Raw genomic sequence first — 15,326 nt, forward strand, 5'->3', positions numbered from 1 at the left:
CCTGTTCTCCCACGTGCCTGGTGACAGGACGAGGGGGAATGGGCTTAAGTTGCGCCAGGGGAGTTTTAGGTTAGATGTTAGGAAGAACTTCTTTACTGAAAGGGTTGTGAGGCATTGGAACAGGCTGCCCAGGGAAGTGGTGGAGTCACCATCCCTGGAAGTCTTCAAAAGACGTTTAGATGTAGAGCTTAGGGATATGGTTTAGTGGGGACTGCTAGCGTTAGGTCAGAGGTTGGACTCGATGATCTTGAGGTCTCTTCCAACCTAGAAATTCTGTGATTCTGTAACAACAAAGCTCAGTGTGGTGAAGCAATTGCAGTCAAGTGAACACACACACACACAGACACACACACAAAAGGCACAGGTTACCAGGCACATCTGCATCAGCCATTCTGCACAGGGGACTGCAGGCAATCCCAGGACTGAGCAATCCCGGGAGACAATGAGCAATGTTGTTGGCATTTCTTTTTGCAACTAAAAGGGATATCCATACAATATTTTAGTGTATTTGGTAGCAGCATTTTCAATGTTCTCCACAAATTACCTACAATAAATTAAAAATAAAACACAAACTCTTTTTTCTTAGCTTGTGTTACCTAGCTGTTCATTATCCTGGAGACTGAATTTACCTGAAAATCTGTTCCAAAATACTTTTTTTTTGTTTTGTTGTTTTTCCATGAATATAGAAGTCATTGTTCAAAGTGCAATTCTGTGCAACTTTAGCACATTGCTAAAAAGATGCTGACAGTGTCAAGATACTGAAGATAAGGGCTATATAAATGATTTCAGGGCTGGAAGAGAGATACAAGGAAAGACTTCAGAAGTTTGATTTGCACAGTTTAGCAAAGCAACATTCATGTGGCTTCTTTAGGCAGTGAAAATGCTGAGTCCTAGAGGCCCTTTTAAGTTCAGGGAGAAATGCTCTGGCAAAACTAGCAGGTGGAAATTTAAGAAGGAAATGCAACTAAGGAACAGGTCACCCTTTTACCTTTTAAAACCCTTTCACCATTTTAAAACAGGATGCAGGGCATATTTTGAACAAACTATCAAGGAAAGTGACAGTTTCTACTAACCAAAAGCATGGGATTTTTAAGAAAGTTTAGTTTTGTCTAGCAAAGTTAGAACATGTGAATTGCAATCAATGTCCTTCAGCAGAGAGGAAATAAAAAATTCTGGAGGAAATTGTTTTCTTCTTCATTAGCTTTGGTGATTATAAAGTGTCTATTCTGCAGATGTGAAAACAAATTCAGAACTACCACCCTGATATCTTACGCTTACTTCAAAGCCCTGGGAAAAATCATCCAGTAATGCCTCTGATACACTGAAAATCATCATGTTTTGCACAAGAAACGAAAGCTGATAATTTTGTAAAGGTCAAATTCTCATATCTGAATGCCACAGGCAGCCTCATCTGCTCATCTTACTTAATATAAGAAATTAATAAAACCATTACCTCACCAAGCCTACTCTGGACAGATGGTTATCTTGCTAAATAGATGGCTTAACACAGTAGATCGACTTCGTGCTGAGACAGGAGTGCAGAACACTTTTGATCTGCTGTCTAGAAGCTGCTGTGACCACTTTCCCTCCCTTCTAGGAACAGCAGGGATTTTTTGTTCAGGCAGGTAATGATGGAAAAGATTGTCCAACAAAAGCAGGCACTTGGTTTATGAATAACACAGGCATTAGCTATTTCTGCAGCAAAAATTAGAAGCCATCACACCAAATCTGTGATTTAGGACCACCAAGAGGAGATGTTCTTTGTTTCTTTGTTTTTATAGTACTTCAATGATCACAGAAAAATTCAGTTACAAGTATTTCCTGATGCTGCTCTTCGGAACTATTATTTTTAGCCCGTATAACTCCTCTCCAACCCCTGAATTTTTGGCAATGCAGAGCAGTAGCTAGGCCAGGAGTTAATGATTATGAGATAAGCATTTATCTCACTTGGTGCCATGTCGGCTTGTTCTACTTTCAAATATTATTTGCTCTTATGCATGCTGTTCTTCTGCCAAAGCTGAAGACGAATTATTATTCTTTTTCCAAGAAAGAAAGCACTGACTGGATTCCAATTAACTGTGTGGGTTTTAAGTACAATCTTTGTATTGCTCCTTTTTTCCCCCCCCATTTATCACTATCACGTACTTGTCATCTGTTACTCTGTACCCTTCCAACTCTTTTCTCATATCTGAAAATACACTTGTAGTAAGGGCATTTGAGCAAAAACTGAGTTTTCAAGTTCTCATCTGAAAAGACAGGGAGGGGTCTCAGGGGCTTTTTCAGTTTTCTAGCACGCTTAAGCATGCTCCAGAAACGTCCCAATTACAAACATTCACTAAGTAGTTTTCTCCTACACTGTACCCTGCATTCCTTTTGCCCTTAGATTTCATTTTTGTTCTGCAGGATGGAGCCCCAGGTTACTGTCAGGCAGCCAGAGTCATTTACTGTTTCCAGAGTGTTGCTCTTTGCTGTGAAGACAGCAACAGCATGAAGGACCAAGAAAAGAGCAACAACCTCTGTTCGTTTTATTATTTATCTAGGAATTGTTTTTTCATGGGTTTTCTTTTCAGTATAAATGGATGGATTTGAGGATGAAAATGGAAGGTATTTCTCTCTACAGAGCAGGTTGCACTTTAGATTTATTTTTTTTTCTGTCTAAAGAAATTGGCCACAGAACTATCAGCCACTGTCATGCATAAGCCATTATAAGGAGAAGCAACAAACAGGCAGTATATCATATCCTATATCCTTCTTGTATTTACTATTTGATAACTGATAGCTGGAGTTCAGGTAAAACTCAAAAGCTGACACGTTGGAATTACTAAATTCTTTAATATCCTGAACATGGAGTAATAAATGTAAAATACAGGGAGGTCTCCCCATCCCAGAAAGATAATAATCTGTAAATCCAGTAAAAAACCTACATTGGTCAGATCATCCTCATACTCTGGCTTTTCTAATCAATGTTTTCCACAAGTGAGGTCTGCCCTTGCTCGCGTTTCTCTCATCCATAGCTTATATTTTTCTCGTTTCATTGCTCTGCTGTTTCTGTAAATTTAATTCTGCATTCCGGTCTACTTCTTGTTTTGCCTTACTTATTTACTGACCCCATGAAGATATTTTTAAATTTAAAAAATAAATTTTGTTATAACTAATAACCACTGATTTATTCATGCTTCTCTATTTCAAAGGTTCCTTTCCTTTCCTTTCCTTTCCTTTCCTTTCCTTTCCTTTCCTTTCCTTTCCTTTCCTTTCCTTTCCTTTCCTTTCCTTTCCTTTCCTTTCCTTTCCTTTCCTTTCCTTTCCTTTCCTTTCCTTTCCTTTCCTTTCCTTTCCTTTCCTTTCCTTTCCTTTCTTTTCCTTTCCTTTTTTAAGTTGTTTACTAATTAGTCTAACTGATGTACCAGTGAGATGAATTTCTTTTTTATTTTCCTTTTTCCCTTGATATTTAAGTTTTTCTGTAGACTAAACTGAGCAGTAGTTTATGGTTTCAGGTTTTCAGTAACTAATGATTTTCATCAATTCCACCAACCCCAAACACAAATTGGCTAAAACTTCTCTGGTATATTTTTGTTCTTTGGTCATGAGGAAATAGGAAACAGAAATAAAAGTTCTGCTGGTGAATCAGTTCTTTCTGGATTTATCAAATTGCAGTACCTAAGGCACATAGAAAAATGCAGCATTAAATTAACTGTTGTGATTCATAAAAGGGCATTCCTCAAAACTTAAATAGATATTTAGCTTCATACATGAAGCTAAGAATCCATGTTTATATCTTTTCAAAACTGGACTATAAATAGGATGCGCTTTGAATTTTGTAGCAAGATGGATTCAGAATAAGAAATAAATGGTAGCATTTCTAGCAATGAATGCCAAACATTCAAAAACTACAGCAGATAAGACCATTTTAGCAGGAAAGGCTATCTGCTGAAATGATAGGCCCTAAAAGTCATTTTTTTCCTTGTTAATTTTCTATGAAAAAAATAGCAGAAAGGCCAAGGAAATAATGTAAACTGATATAAGATCTGCTTTAACCGGTTTTGTGCCTCGAGGTATATAATCAAGACTAAAAAATGCACCATAAAACTTCAGCAAGAGCATCAGAAATAATCACATCTCACTGCTTCTTCAGCCCCTCTTGTTTTTATTGGTGTGATGATGTCTAACATACGAAAATCAGTTGGATATAAATGTTTCAGTTTATTCCTACTCCTAAGGAATAAATAAAACCTTCTAGGCTGCTAGCAACCTACCAGCTGTACCTGGAGCCTTGCAAGTGTATGCTGCCCTCCTTTTATTAAATAAACTTCGGGATGAGGAGATGAGTCAGGACATTGAAGGCTTCCTTAAATCCCAGCAAAGGCATAGATCTGAGAGCAGAGAAAAGAAAACTGCCTGTACTGACGATGCACATTTCTCCCAAACCTGCAGTAATGCCTTCAGCAGTGCCTTTGTATCTGTGCAGCAAGGCACCTCTCTGCCTGCAGCAGCACACACACACAGTGCAAACGTGTGCTTGCAGCAGTGTTTATTAACTGCCAGCCCATGAAAATATGTTTGAACTAACAGTGCAGGATCCAAAACACCCAACCTGCTGGCCCATGATGTTCAGGTTCCTAACACAGCAGTGTCTGAATGTAAACACCTGTACTCGGTGGAGATCAGCGTGGCTTTTACAAGCACTGCCAGGTGCAGAATAAAGTATGTTGCTTTCAAGGCATTGAGGAGTTTTGGGAGGGTTCAGAGCCCATTCAGGACTGCCTCCCAAGGACTGAGCAGCATAGCGTCACCACAAGCATGTGAATTCCAGCCATCTGAGCCTCACATGAAGGTGTATTAGTGTGTTAGTGATGGTACACCAAAGGCATGCACAGTGTCGAGTTCTGATTCAAACTGGTTCTAACATTTCTCTGATATATATATATGCTGAGGAGCTTTCTAGGTAGACATTCTTGACATTCTCTTTCTAAAAATCCTCCTTGTAATGTCAGATGATCCTTGCAGTTCCTCCAGGGGCAACCAACTGCTCCAAGAAGGAGGCTCTGCTACGTCTGTCAGTGGCTGGAAAGCTGGCACAGGCATGGTGGACAGTGGCCATTCATGACACCAGCTGGTGGAGTGATGCATTTTCTCCCCAAAAGTTCCTCTCCTTCTAGACAGTACTTCTAATCTGCAGTGGCTACAGCCCGAGGCAGAAGAAGGTGGTTGCTCTGACAGCACAGGACAAAGCACATCGACATCAGTACTGCATCTCCGCCAGCCCTGAGTCACCCTGGGATCCATCTCCAAGCAGAGCATCCATTCCTCATGCCTGAATCTGCACAGGATGTGCAGGAGGACTCGGGAGTTTGGCCAATACTGTTAGTGCAGCCATCTGTTAACAGACCTCCTACTTCCATAAAATGTGCAGGAACCTCCCTCTTGACCTCTTGCAAATTTGATTTAAATTGACATAGTTCAAAAGTCACCAAAGTGACAGACGGAGGCTGAGGTTGCATAAGCACCATCTCCCCAGGAAAGCAGGGTAAACAGCAGAGAAATGAGACAGAGAGAGAGAGGGAGGAGGATGGCTTTGCTAGGACATTATAGATCAAATTTATGCAAAAAGTCTAGTGACCATCCAGCTCAATAACAAAGGTGAACATTAATCATCTGGCAGTAAAGGGATTCTGACTTCTATGATCCAGAAAAGAAAAAAAAAAAAAAAAAAAAAAAAAGTTTTTTAGAAATCCTGAAAATCCAAAGTGTACCCTGAAAAAATCATATCTGACATCAACTCTGAGACAATAAAATGGAGAAAACAATACCATGGTAAAAGGGAAGAAAAAAAAGGCAAACATAGCTCAGCTTCTAAAATAAACTTGGGCTGCTTCTGAAGTCTCTTTCCATTTCCCAGACCTAGAAATGAACAGAAGGAAAAATATGCAAACTCTAAGGGAACATTTATTTTAAAAATTGTCTGACTATTTGCTGGAACATCAGAGAACTGAATAGCTAAATACTGTGTGTCAACCAAAAAAGGAAATGACAAATGAACCAAAGCTATTTTTGGTATAACTATATATACAAACAACAATAAAACCAAAAACCTGTAATATCAAAAATAGAGTTTATTGTGTTTTACCTTCTGACACCAATCAGGAAAGCAGTGCTATTTCCCAACTGTTTAGTTAGCCCCACCTGCCACAGATCTGGCTGCAACCATTACACCCCATTGTCGGGGAAGGATTCTTGCCACTGTACTCTGCAGAAAATAAAAACAAAAACAGTGGTAAAAGAAATACTGAAAAGTGGTGATGGGGTTCAAAAAATAAGCATAATTATTTTGTACACTCTGTCTCAGCAATCAGGCATTCTCCTTTGAAGCTGAACAGCTTCCCTAAGCATTGTACAACCAAACTCCATAGCCCCATTAGCCTACTGGCTCCCCTCTGCTCTTCCTCCCCTCCACTCTTTCCAGGATGTGGCTAAATTTGCCAAGAATGCTTCAAAGTGAAGACAGAACATGATGAACTCGTTTTTCCATGTACCATGGTATGGAGACTTATTTCCATCTGGCCAGCTCATGGCTTCATTCCACAAACAATTTCGAGTTTGAAACTCCCTGTGACCGACAGAAGAAAAGTTGTGGTCCTGTCCTGCTCCAACACCAGATCTCAGCCTGCTCCCTCTGGTGCCAATGGCCTCTGCCCATCACCTCCTCCCACCTTCTTCTCTTTTTCTCCCAGGCAATATGAAGATCAGCAAGCAAATTGGCATGGAGCCCTAAGAGCACAGTGGTTCACCTTAGGATGAACATCCTATTTTGTGTACAGGTAATATGCTGCACAAGGTGTTCCAATGTGTTTTTCAGGAAAATATTTCACCACTATTTTTTTTTCCCTTCAAAAAATAAAATCATCTGCTTTAAGAATACCATCACCTGCGGTTTTCTTCAGATTTCTCCTTTTTATGACTGGTGTAGATCATTACTCAAGGAAATGAGGTTAAAAAACTCTTTAGGCCAGATGCTAAGTGCAACAGCACTGTGGTGAGAAAACCAATAAGAGGTAAGGTAGGAAAAAACATCATCAAAGAAATAACTAGGAGAGACACAACCTGGGGGGTTCTACATAGTGATGTGACTAGAGGTGTGAAACAAAAGTCAGAGGTAGGATCCTGGCCGGCTCTTTGTGACAATACTTCTTAAAGCAGACAAAAGCAACCAAAAAGGCAGCTATATACAGCTATACAACCTGAGTGACACAAAAGTGACTGGGAATGTTGCACTAACATGGAGGAAACCGGACACAAATCTTTGTAGATTTATGAAGTTTTACTAAAGTTCAGTCACCATGATGAGACCCTTCCTCCACTAGGGAAATGAGAGGGAGAGACCCCTCATTAAGAACTGCAGCACTCTGTGTACAATTCCCATCAAAACACTGCAAAGCTGCCCGTTGCTATCAGTGCATGAGCCCTAAGCCCACAATCTCCCCCTTCCCACACACAGTGGGCTCCCAGCATGGGACAAGCACAGCCTTGGGCTGGTTCCAGTCCTGTTTGTGTCTCCCACAGACCTCACTCTCCAAAGTTTTATTAAAACAGGACTTTAGGTATTTTTGTCACATAATCAGCTTGTTTTCCTTGTCCTTTCTGAGAAAGTGCTCAGGGTGATGTTTACAGCTCTGGATACAGACAAAACTGTGGGTGCAGGCGTCCGGGAGAGCCGCTGGTGCTTCCCTCACAGATCAAGGCCGTGTTTGGCCCTTACAAGAGCCTTGGGGCAGAGAGAAGAAAGACTAAGCATTGGAAACTCAGCCCTTCTTCTCTTCCCTGACCCACAGCTGTAGTGCTTCTGAGACATCAGCCAAGGGAGGGAGCCTGGACAGGGGAGTGGGTAAAGACTGACCCTCACCATGAAGGCAAGGACTTCTGAGCCCACTCATAGGCAAGGCAAGGAGCAGAAAGAAGAACAGCCTGCTAAAAGCAGCGGCTGCTGGAAGGCTCCCCAGAGGGGAAGCTGCAGCCATGGGGAGCTCCAGTGAATCTTAATGGGGACCTGAGGGACAAGCTGTAATTTAGTAATTGGTCTGGACAAAGTGACACAAATCCCTCACCACTGCCTGTACTACCCTAAACCAGATGTTTCTGATTCCAGTTCAATATTGGAAGTGTTTTCACATGATATCAGGTCTTTAAAAATGCATGAAAGAAGAGAAAGGGTTGAGCCAACTTCCCACCCACCAGACATCAGTTTTCCAGTAAAATTTTGCTATTTCCATAACTGTTCTCCAGTGCATTTAGAATTGACATGAGTGCCCAGGGCTGGTCATTGATGCCTAAACAACCACTAGAAATCATCTGATAGACTGGTGTTTAATTAAACACATGTACCTCAATGTTAGCACCCATCTGTATCTATCACTGTACTTCTGCAGTCAGTGTGATTTCTCAGCACTAATCATCTGGAAAATATGAAAGAACCTCCTACATTTAATGCTTTAAGTAGGAAACAGGTTCAGGCTGATCAACTCTAACACATTGGGATTACTGTGCTGATCACCACTGCCTTTGGGTTTCTTACATGTCTCTTTCAAAATTATTATTTTCCCTTTTCTTAATTATTTGACATAGATTAGACCTTTGCAGTCAAATAGTTTTGTTGCTAGAGAAGGACTGAGAGGTACTGAATCATTTGTTTCTCTCTTTTTTTTTGTCTCCTCAAAATCAACTTGTTATGACATTTCCCACCAGAAGAAATCACACTGCAATAGTTTCTGTTACAGTTTAAAGAGGAACTTATAAGTGTGTGGTATTCACATTGAACTGTCTGAGCGAAACAGGAAGGATTAGGTTTGAGGTACATTTGTATGTAAATGTACTTTATATCCTATGTGACCTCGTATGTACATAAGCTCAAATACACAAGACACTATTCAGTTGCTCACAGCTAGCCTACTTAAACCATAAATATAATGTCAGGTTCTTAGCTGATATAAATCACCATCACCCTGGTGTCATCCCCCTTTTCACGTCATCCCTATACTATGCACCTCAAGTCCAGAGGAGAAAACTGAAGGGTCTACCCATTCCAGAAGACACGTATTTCTTTTTCTTCTGATGTCCCTTCCATAGGATTTCCCATCTCCTCCTACCTAAAACACATGTTCTGACCACAAACAGAAGGCATTGTTTCAGGATGAGATGGAAATACAGGAGATAGTGCCTGCAAGCATGTAATTAATATAAGCACCCACAAGAAGGACACGTGGTTTGCTGTGCTCCAAAACATATGATTGCCTTTAAATACAAAGACAAAATTAAGTGAAGGACAACTTATTCTGTGCAGTTACATGTTTACATCAGTAAACACTGTGGCCCAGGAGAGTGAGTGCAAAGTATTCAAGTCCAAGATGCAGTTAAGATCTGAAGAAAGTCTCTCTTTGACATCTGTGAGTTTAGGATGACATCCTCACAGGCTGGGTGCAGCGCAGATAGTATGCAGTGACCAGACATCATCACTTTTAGCAAGTATTAGGTGACACTGCCCTCAGACGGTCAAGTTGGAGTAGGTAAACTTTTCCTAATTCTTTAAGTAAACTTAAAGGCAGAGCTTAACAGCTAGCTAAAAGCATTTCAAGCAGTGCAGTTTAAATAAGTTCATAATTTCTCCATCACACTGGGCTGCTGAGGAAAATTGTTATTTCTTTGTTCACAGCCATCAGTAACCTAGGGTGCAAATATTCCAGCTTAGGAAAAATGCAAATTTGCAAGAAGGGTCAAAGTGAAAGTTTCAAACACAGGCAGCTGTAATGGTCTTTCAGCTTCTTTCCATTTTTGCTGAATTCATCCCAGGAAGAAGAACAACATGCTCCATGGAATCAGACCTTCAGCTGAAAAGCAAGAACAGGAAGGAAATTAAGAGGAAAAATCCTGCTCTACATAAAACCTTTGTACCATAGCTAAATTTGTCTAGAAAGTTAACATTAGAGAAATTAAATGGGCACTGCAAACTCCCCCATTAGTTGAGGGAATATTATACTAACATCAGATACAGAATACAATTAGGTTTTTATAGCATCTTTTATGTTCAAGGTATGAGAGTGCTGTGTGCAGTGTGATACTGGGGAAGAAGTAATGGGTTATACCACAGCTCACAGAAAATGAGGGGCACTGGAGAAACAGCCAAAAGATTCAGGACAGACTTAGTCACCTATCTTACTTCTGTGGACATTGACATCCTATGGTTATTTGCATTTATGGGTTTTCTGCAGAATCTACATTGTGTCATCCCAGAAACAGTGACACAGTTTCTCAGAGGGATGGACTGAAATGGTGTTTTGGGCATGGGCAGGGTGACAGGAGGCCCCAGGGCCAGGTCCCCAGAGATATCAGGACTATGAGTGTCCTCAGAGGGGCCTGAGGTACCACTTGGAGCAGACACCTGAGGAGCCCAGCTTAGTCTCTGTGGACAGTCATGTTGCTATTTGTCAGAGCTAATTTATGCTTCTGCTTCCTCATGCCTTCCCTGACTGTGCTGGAGCCCACCCCACCACATAAGCCACTCAGACAGAGGCATCTGTTTGGGACGTCAAACTTTGGGAAACCATCAACAGCTGAGAAGCTGACAAGTCCCTCTGCTCTGTTTAGGAGAGGCTGAGTTAGGAAGATAATTAATATTTCATAAAATGGGGGCTGGAAACTCCTCCGGACAGGTAGGAATTCAAAGGGACTCCCCTAAAACCCTGGGGAGTTTAATCTGGAGTGGGTGAGTTCAGAAACAAGCTCAGTGGGCACAATGCAGTGCAATAGGAAACCACCATTTTCCCTTCCCTACTGGTAAACTGCTTCTTTTTGTCCTCCTGCTTATCCAGTCTAAACAAAAAAAGATGTTTCAGTCTAATCCTCTGAATTTCCATGGGAGATTTTAATACAAAACCAAGGAGAGCCAAGTCCTAAAATCCTTTTCATATATCTTCTGAGAAAACAAGTAAATAAAATCTCATCTTCTGGTTAAGCAGATAAAGCAGTGGTTGCACTTTGAAAACATGGCTGATGGCAGGCAAAATGTGCCCCTTCCAAATGCTCTCTGTAAGGTCATTTCCTTAATCAAAAGAAAACTAATCCTCTTGCACTAGATAACAGGCTTAGCTAGCCGGTGATTTTACTACTTCAGACAAAGGTTCTTTGAATTCAGAGATGAAAAGTGTCAGAGATTTGAAATGCTTGAAGAGCACTGAGCGGAAAGTACTTAGGTATATAAGAGTAAAAAATAAATAAATAAATAAATAATAAAAAGAGATTAAAATAAATAAATAAATAAATAAATAAATAGCTTCTGAAGGTACAAGGATCGTTTTCCATCTAGACTTCCATTATCACCTGTTGTATTCCGGTCTGTCATTCAGATACTGAGATAGCCTTTGCCACCTGACAAGTGTTATGAAGCAATGTCTGTGCAGAAGGCATTGTGCACAAGACACTGTGCTAGCTTTTTCCATAAGGCCTCTTTCCACTGCATTGGTGCCTGCCTTGGCTGCAGTGGGACAGAGCAGTGTGATTGAAGAAATTGTGGCTTGGCTGCAAGAACTTCCAAACTCTCCCAGCAACTGCAAATGGGAGGCAGATGTCCACCTGCTCTTCTGCAAAGGCTTTTCACAGAGTTTAATTGTCCAAGAAATATAAAGGACAAACAGCCTTATCCTTAAAAAAAATAAAATGGTTGACTAAACAAAAGAAGTGACTCAGAGTAATTCCAGCTGACTTCCTTTGTGACCTCTGTCACCTCTCTGAAATGAAAAGTTCAAGGCATTTACAGAATAAATATATTTTCCAATATTTGAAAATGATAGTCTTGGTAAATCCATCCTCCAGCATCTCTGTGAAATAGGGATAATAGTCTCTCTCCTGCAGAAGGTTTACGGCAATAAAACAGTATATTACCTTCCAATGTACTTGAAACTCTGGATAATTGAGAAAACAATTGTCCCTTGCAGAAATTCAGTCCCTCTCCTTAGATTTGCTCAGGCAGCTCCCCCCATCCCCACCATGCACACACATTTATACCATCACTGTCACTTGGTTACTCTTGTGTTCCCTAAACTGAGCTCACAATGGCCAGGCTGCAGTGGTGCTGGCTTGGTGTGTACCCATAGGAGATAAACAGTTTAACAGCAACAGACATGAAGCAGACTAGACTCTGAGGTACCAATTAGTCCTCATTAAACTGCACGTTACCGTGGTCTTGCTGTTAGTATTATCAAAATTAGCCAGTTTATAATTGTCATAATCTCCTTGCTCTACTGCAGCAAATTGTGAACCCAGATAAAGAGTCACTGATTAATCCTCCCTGGCTTGAGAAGATTTCCTTGTGTGCCACCTGTCAAATCAATGTCAGCACACCAAGAGGCCCCAGAGGAGATTCTCAAGGTGCTGAAGAAACTCCTCTGAGCCCAGGAGCATCCTCTGGCCTTCCTAGGCACAGCTGCTTTCACCAACTTGGTTTCTTCAGTACGAGGAATATCCCATCACAGCTAACATAGCAAGAAATGGGGCTCATTCCTTGCCATTGTATCGGCTAGGGTGTAAGGTGGAAGCCACCACTCTGACAACTTCTTTCTGGTCTTTATATAGGAAAATATCTGGGGCACATGAAATTTGGCACTACCTGTCCTGCAATGCACTCCTGGAATGAACAGGCTGAATCAAGTGAGGTTCCCAAAGTCCGCAGTCTTGGGAGACACAATTTACCCACAATTAGCACTGCTGTGGAGTATAGGAATTCCTCTCTGATAATGGAGAAATACTACTTTACCCATGGCAGCTTGATTTTCTATCAAGATAACATCCCTGAAGGCAGGTTTATCCACAGCCATGGCCAAGCATGACAATGGTGCGTTCCCAAACAATTGAGCTGTTTATTAATCCATATTTCAGCATTTATAGTAAATGGATATTGTAGCCAATGGTCACATACCTCCTCACTTTTAAGGTGCCTCAGTTCCTGTTCCTCCACAGGATCAGTGTGTTCAGATCCCACCTTCCAAACCAGAGTTCCCATCCGCTTTGTAGCCCAGCCATGGCTAATCTCCAGACAGCACAGAAATTAATGCCAGAAGGATTTTCAGTATGTCTTCTCAAGAGGAATGCTTCATCCTGGCTATTTGCTTTCTTCAGTGGTAGAGTTTCTGATGGTGACCTTGGCACTGCAGGAACATGTTAAGGAGGTCTTTGTCGCCATCATACCCACAGACTGTCCCAGATCAGAGACAAAGGATGGCTTCAACAGGCTGCCTTGTGTGGGTGCTGGATGCTGTCAGGAGCAGGGAGCTGGACAGAAGGAGCTAAAAAGCATCAAAAAATCTTGTCATTAAAATAAAATGAAATTTAGTTCCATGTGAAAACTTAAGATTGATTTTGAGAAAGAATTTTTCTGAAGGTTTCTGCATCAACCATATGTTGCTTTTCAGTAGGTCCCCAGCCATCATTTTTAATGTGACTATGAAATATAAAACCAGATTGTAGTTGCTTCCTACCCCATGACTCTGATTCATTGACACTCAACACAAACCCAGAGAGACATCACTAACTTTAATGACATTTTACCAGATTCACGGTCATGAAGATCAAAGCAGAATCTTGCCTGTATAAATTGCATCTTAAAAAATGTATAATTTCCAAAGTCAGCAGCCCATTTTGAACTACCACCTGTGTTACGCTGACTCTGGTGAATTTATTCCAGATCTAACAAAGACCAGGATCAGTGCCTGGGACTCTTCTCTTGCAAACTCATCCAGCTCTATTCAGAAAGCTATTATCCAATGTGTTAATATTTTTTCTTATCTTTTCTTACACTGATGAGAAATTAGAATGCTTTCTCACTCTCCTATCTTTCTTAAGTTAACAGGCTGCAATATGGTTTTGTATAGATAGAACACCCAATATATAGGCAGTAAATTATTCTGAAGCAAATGTTGATATGTGGAAGGCTGGTGACATTTATCATGGTTCAGCCTGTAAATTAATTGAAGCTCTTTAATGTAACCTATGACAAAATTTAGTTTTTGCTGGACTGTGATTGAAGTATGGTTCTTCAGCCCACAGGCTGATTGACATGAAGGAGGAACCTGACTCCAAAATCTTGAAATGCAAACAGCCCCTGTGGGGAAGGAATTGTATTTTCCAGGATACCCAAACACTTCTATAAATCTACCCTTCAACTCGATGTTATTTGTATTTTTTCTTTTTTTTCTTTCTTTTTTTTTTTTTTTTCACTCAACTACAATAACAATAACATGGGAGTGAAAACTTCTTGCATTTTTAAAAGGGGTCACATTTCCTAACACAGCCTTATTGAACATGCCCTTTAAAACAAACCTGCACCAGCACCATCTTGCCAGCTAGCAGGGTGTGGGTATGGAGCTTACAATCTATGATATAACAAGTAGATGAATGTGCATATGAGGAAAGAGTGAGGTAAGAACCACAGAATCATTAGGGTTGGAAAAGACCTCCAAGATCATCTGGTCCAACTATCACCCTACCACCAATGTCACCCACTAAACCATGTCCCTAAGCACCACATCCAACCTTTCCTTGAACAGCCCCAGGGATAGTGACACCACCACTTCCCTGGGCAACACGTCCCAGTGCCTGACTGCTCTTTCTGAGAAGAAATGTCTCCTCATTTCCCACCTGAACCTCCCCTGGTGCAAATTGAGGCCATTCCCTCTACTCCTATCACTGGTTATCTGTGAGAAGAGGCCAACCCCTGCTCCCAACATGTTCCTTTCAGGTAGCTGTAGAGAGCAATAAGGTGTCCCCTGAGCCTCCTCTTCTTCAGACTGAACAACCCCAATGCCCTCAGCCACTCCCCATAGGACTTGTGCTCCAGGCCCAGAAGAAGAAATTCTTAGCTAACAGCTAAGAAGAAGTTCTTAGCTAAGACCAAACCACTAACTAGGAAAAGCAGGCGAACCACAGGTTGCACCTTTCTACTCAAACCGTAAACAGATGGCTTCTCAGTGGCTCCTATACAAACCTACATATGTCAGTTGATGTCTCGGTCTGCCGGGAGTGAAGTCTGCAAACTCCATAATGTAGGTTGCTAACTAGGCCTACTACAGGTAATACTCATGAGCTCCCTTTGCTAACTCCCGTCTTGCTTTTAGATGGCTGTTCTCTTCTGTTGTTGATGCAACTTTAGAGCAATTTCCTAAATGTTTCTGTTAGGTACCACTATCAACAGTTGCCACTGTGAAGAACAGCAGTCAGGATATCCAGTTAACAACCACAGGCTCAAATCTATACCAGATTATATACGTCACATATCTCACACACACACA

The 15,326-nt window shown here is 41.1% G+C and overlaps 1 long non-coding RNA gene across 3 annotated transcripts in view; it reads right to left on the bottom strand.

The window, feature by feature from the left end:
• The window catches only part of LOC311427165, a 69,469-nt gene that overhangs the window by 13,467 nt on the left and 40,676 nt on the right, over positions 1-15,326 (bottom strand). For 2 of the 3 annotated variants that reach the window (XR_014687232.1, XR_014687233.1), the window contains 2 exons: positions 12,959-13,325; positions 9,010-9,875 (listed from right to left, as the gene is read on the bottom strand). This is a non-coding gene — a long non-coding RNA (uncharacterized lncRNA). Of the gene's footprint in view, positions 1-9,009; positions 9,876-12,958; positions 13,326-15,326 lie in introns of those variants that run through there. The other variant, XR_014687231.1, reaches the window with a different exon arrangement.

Source organism: Aythya ferina (assembly GCF_964211825.1).
Source record: "Aythya ferina genome assembly, chromosome: Z".
Classification (NCBI taxonomy): Eukaryota; Metazoa; Chordata; class Aves; order Anseriformes; family Anatidae; genus Aythya; species Aythya ferina.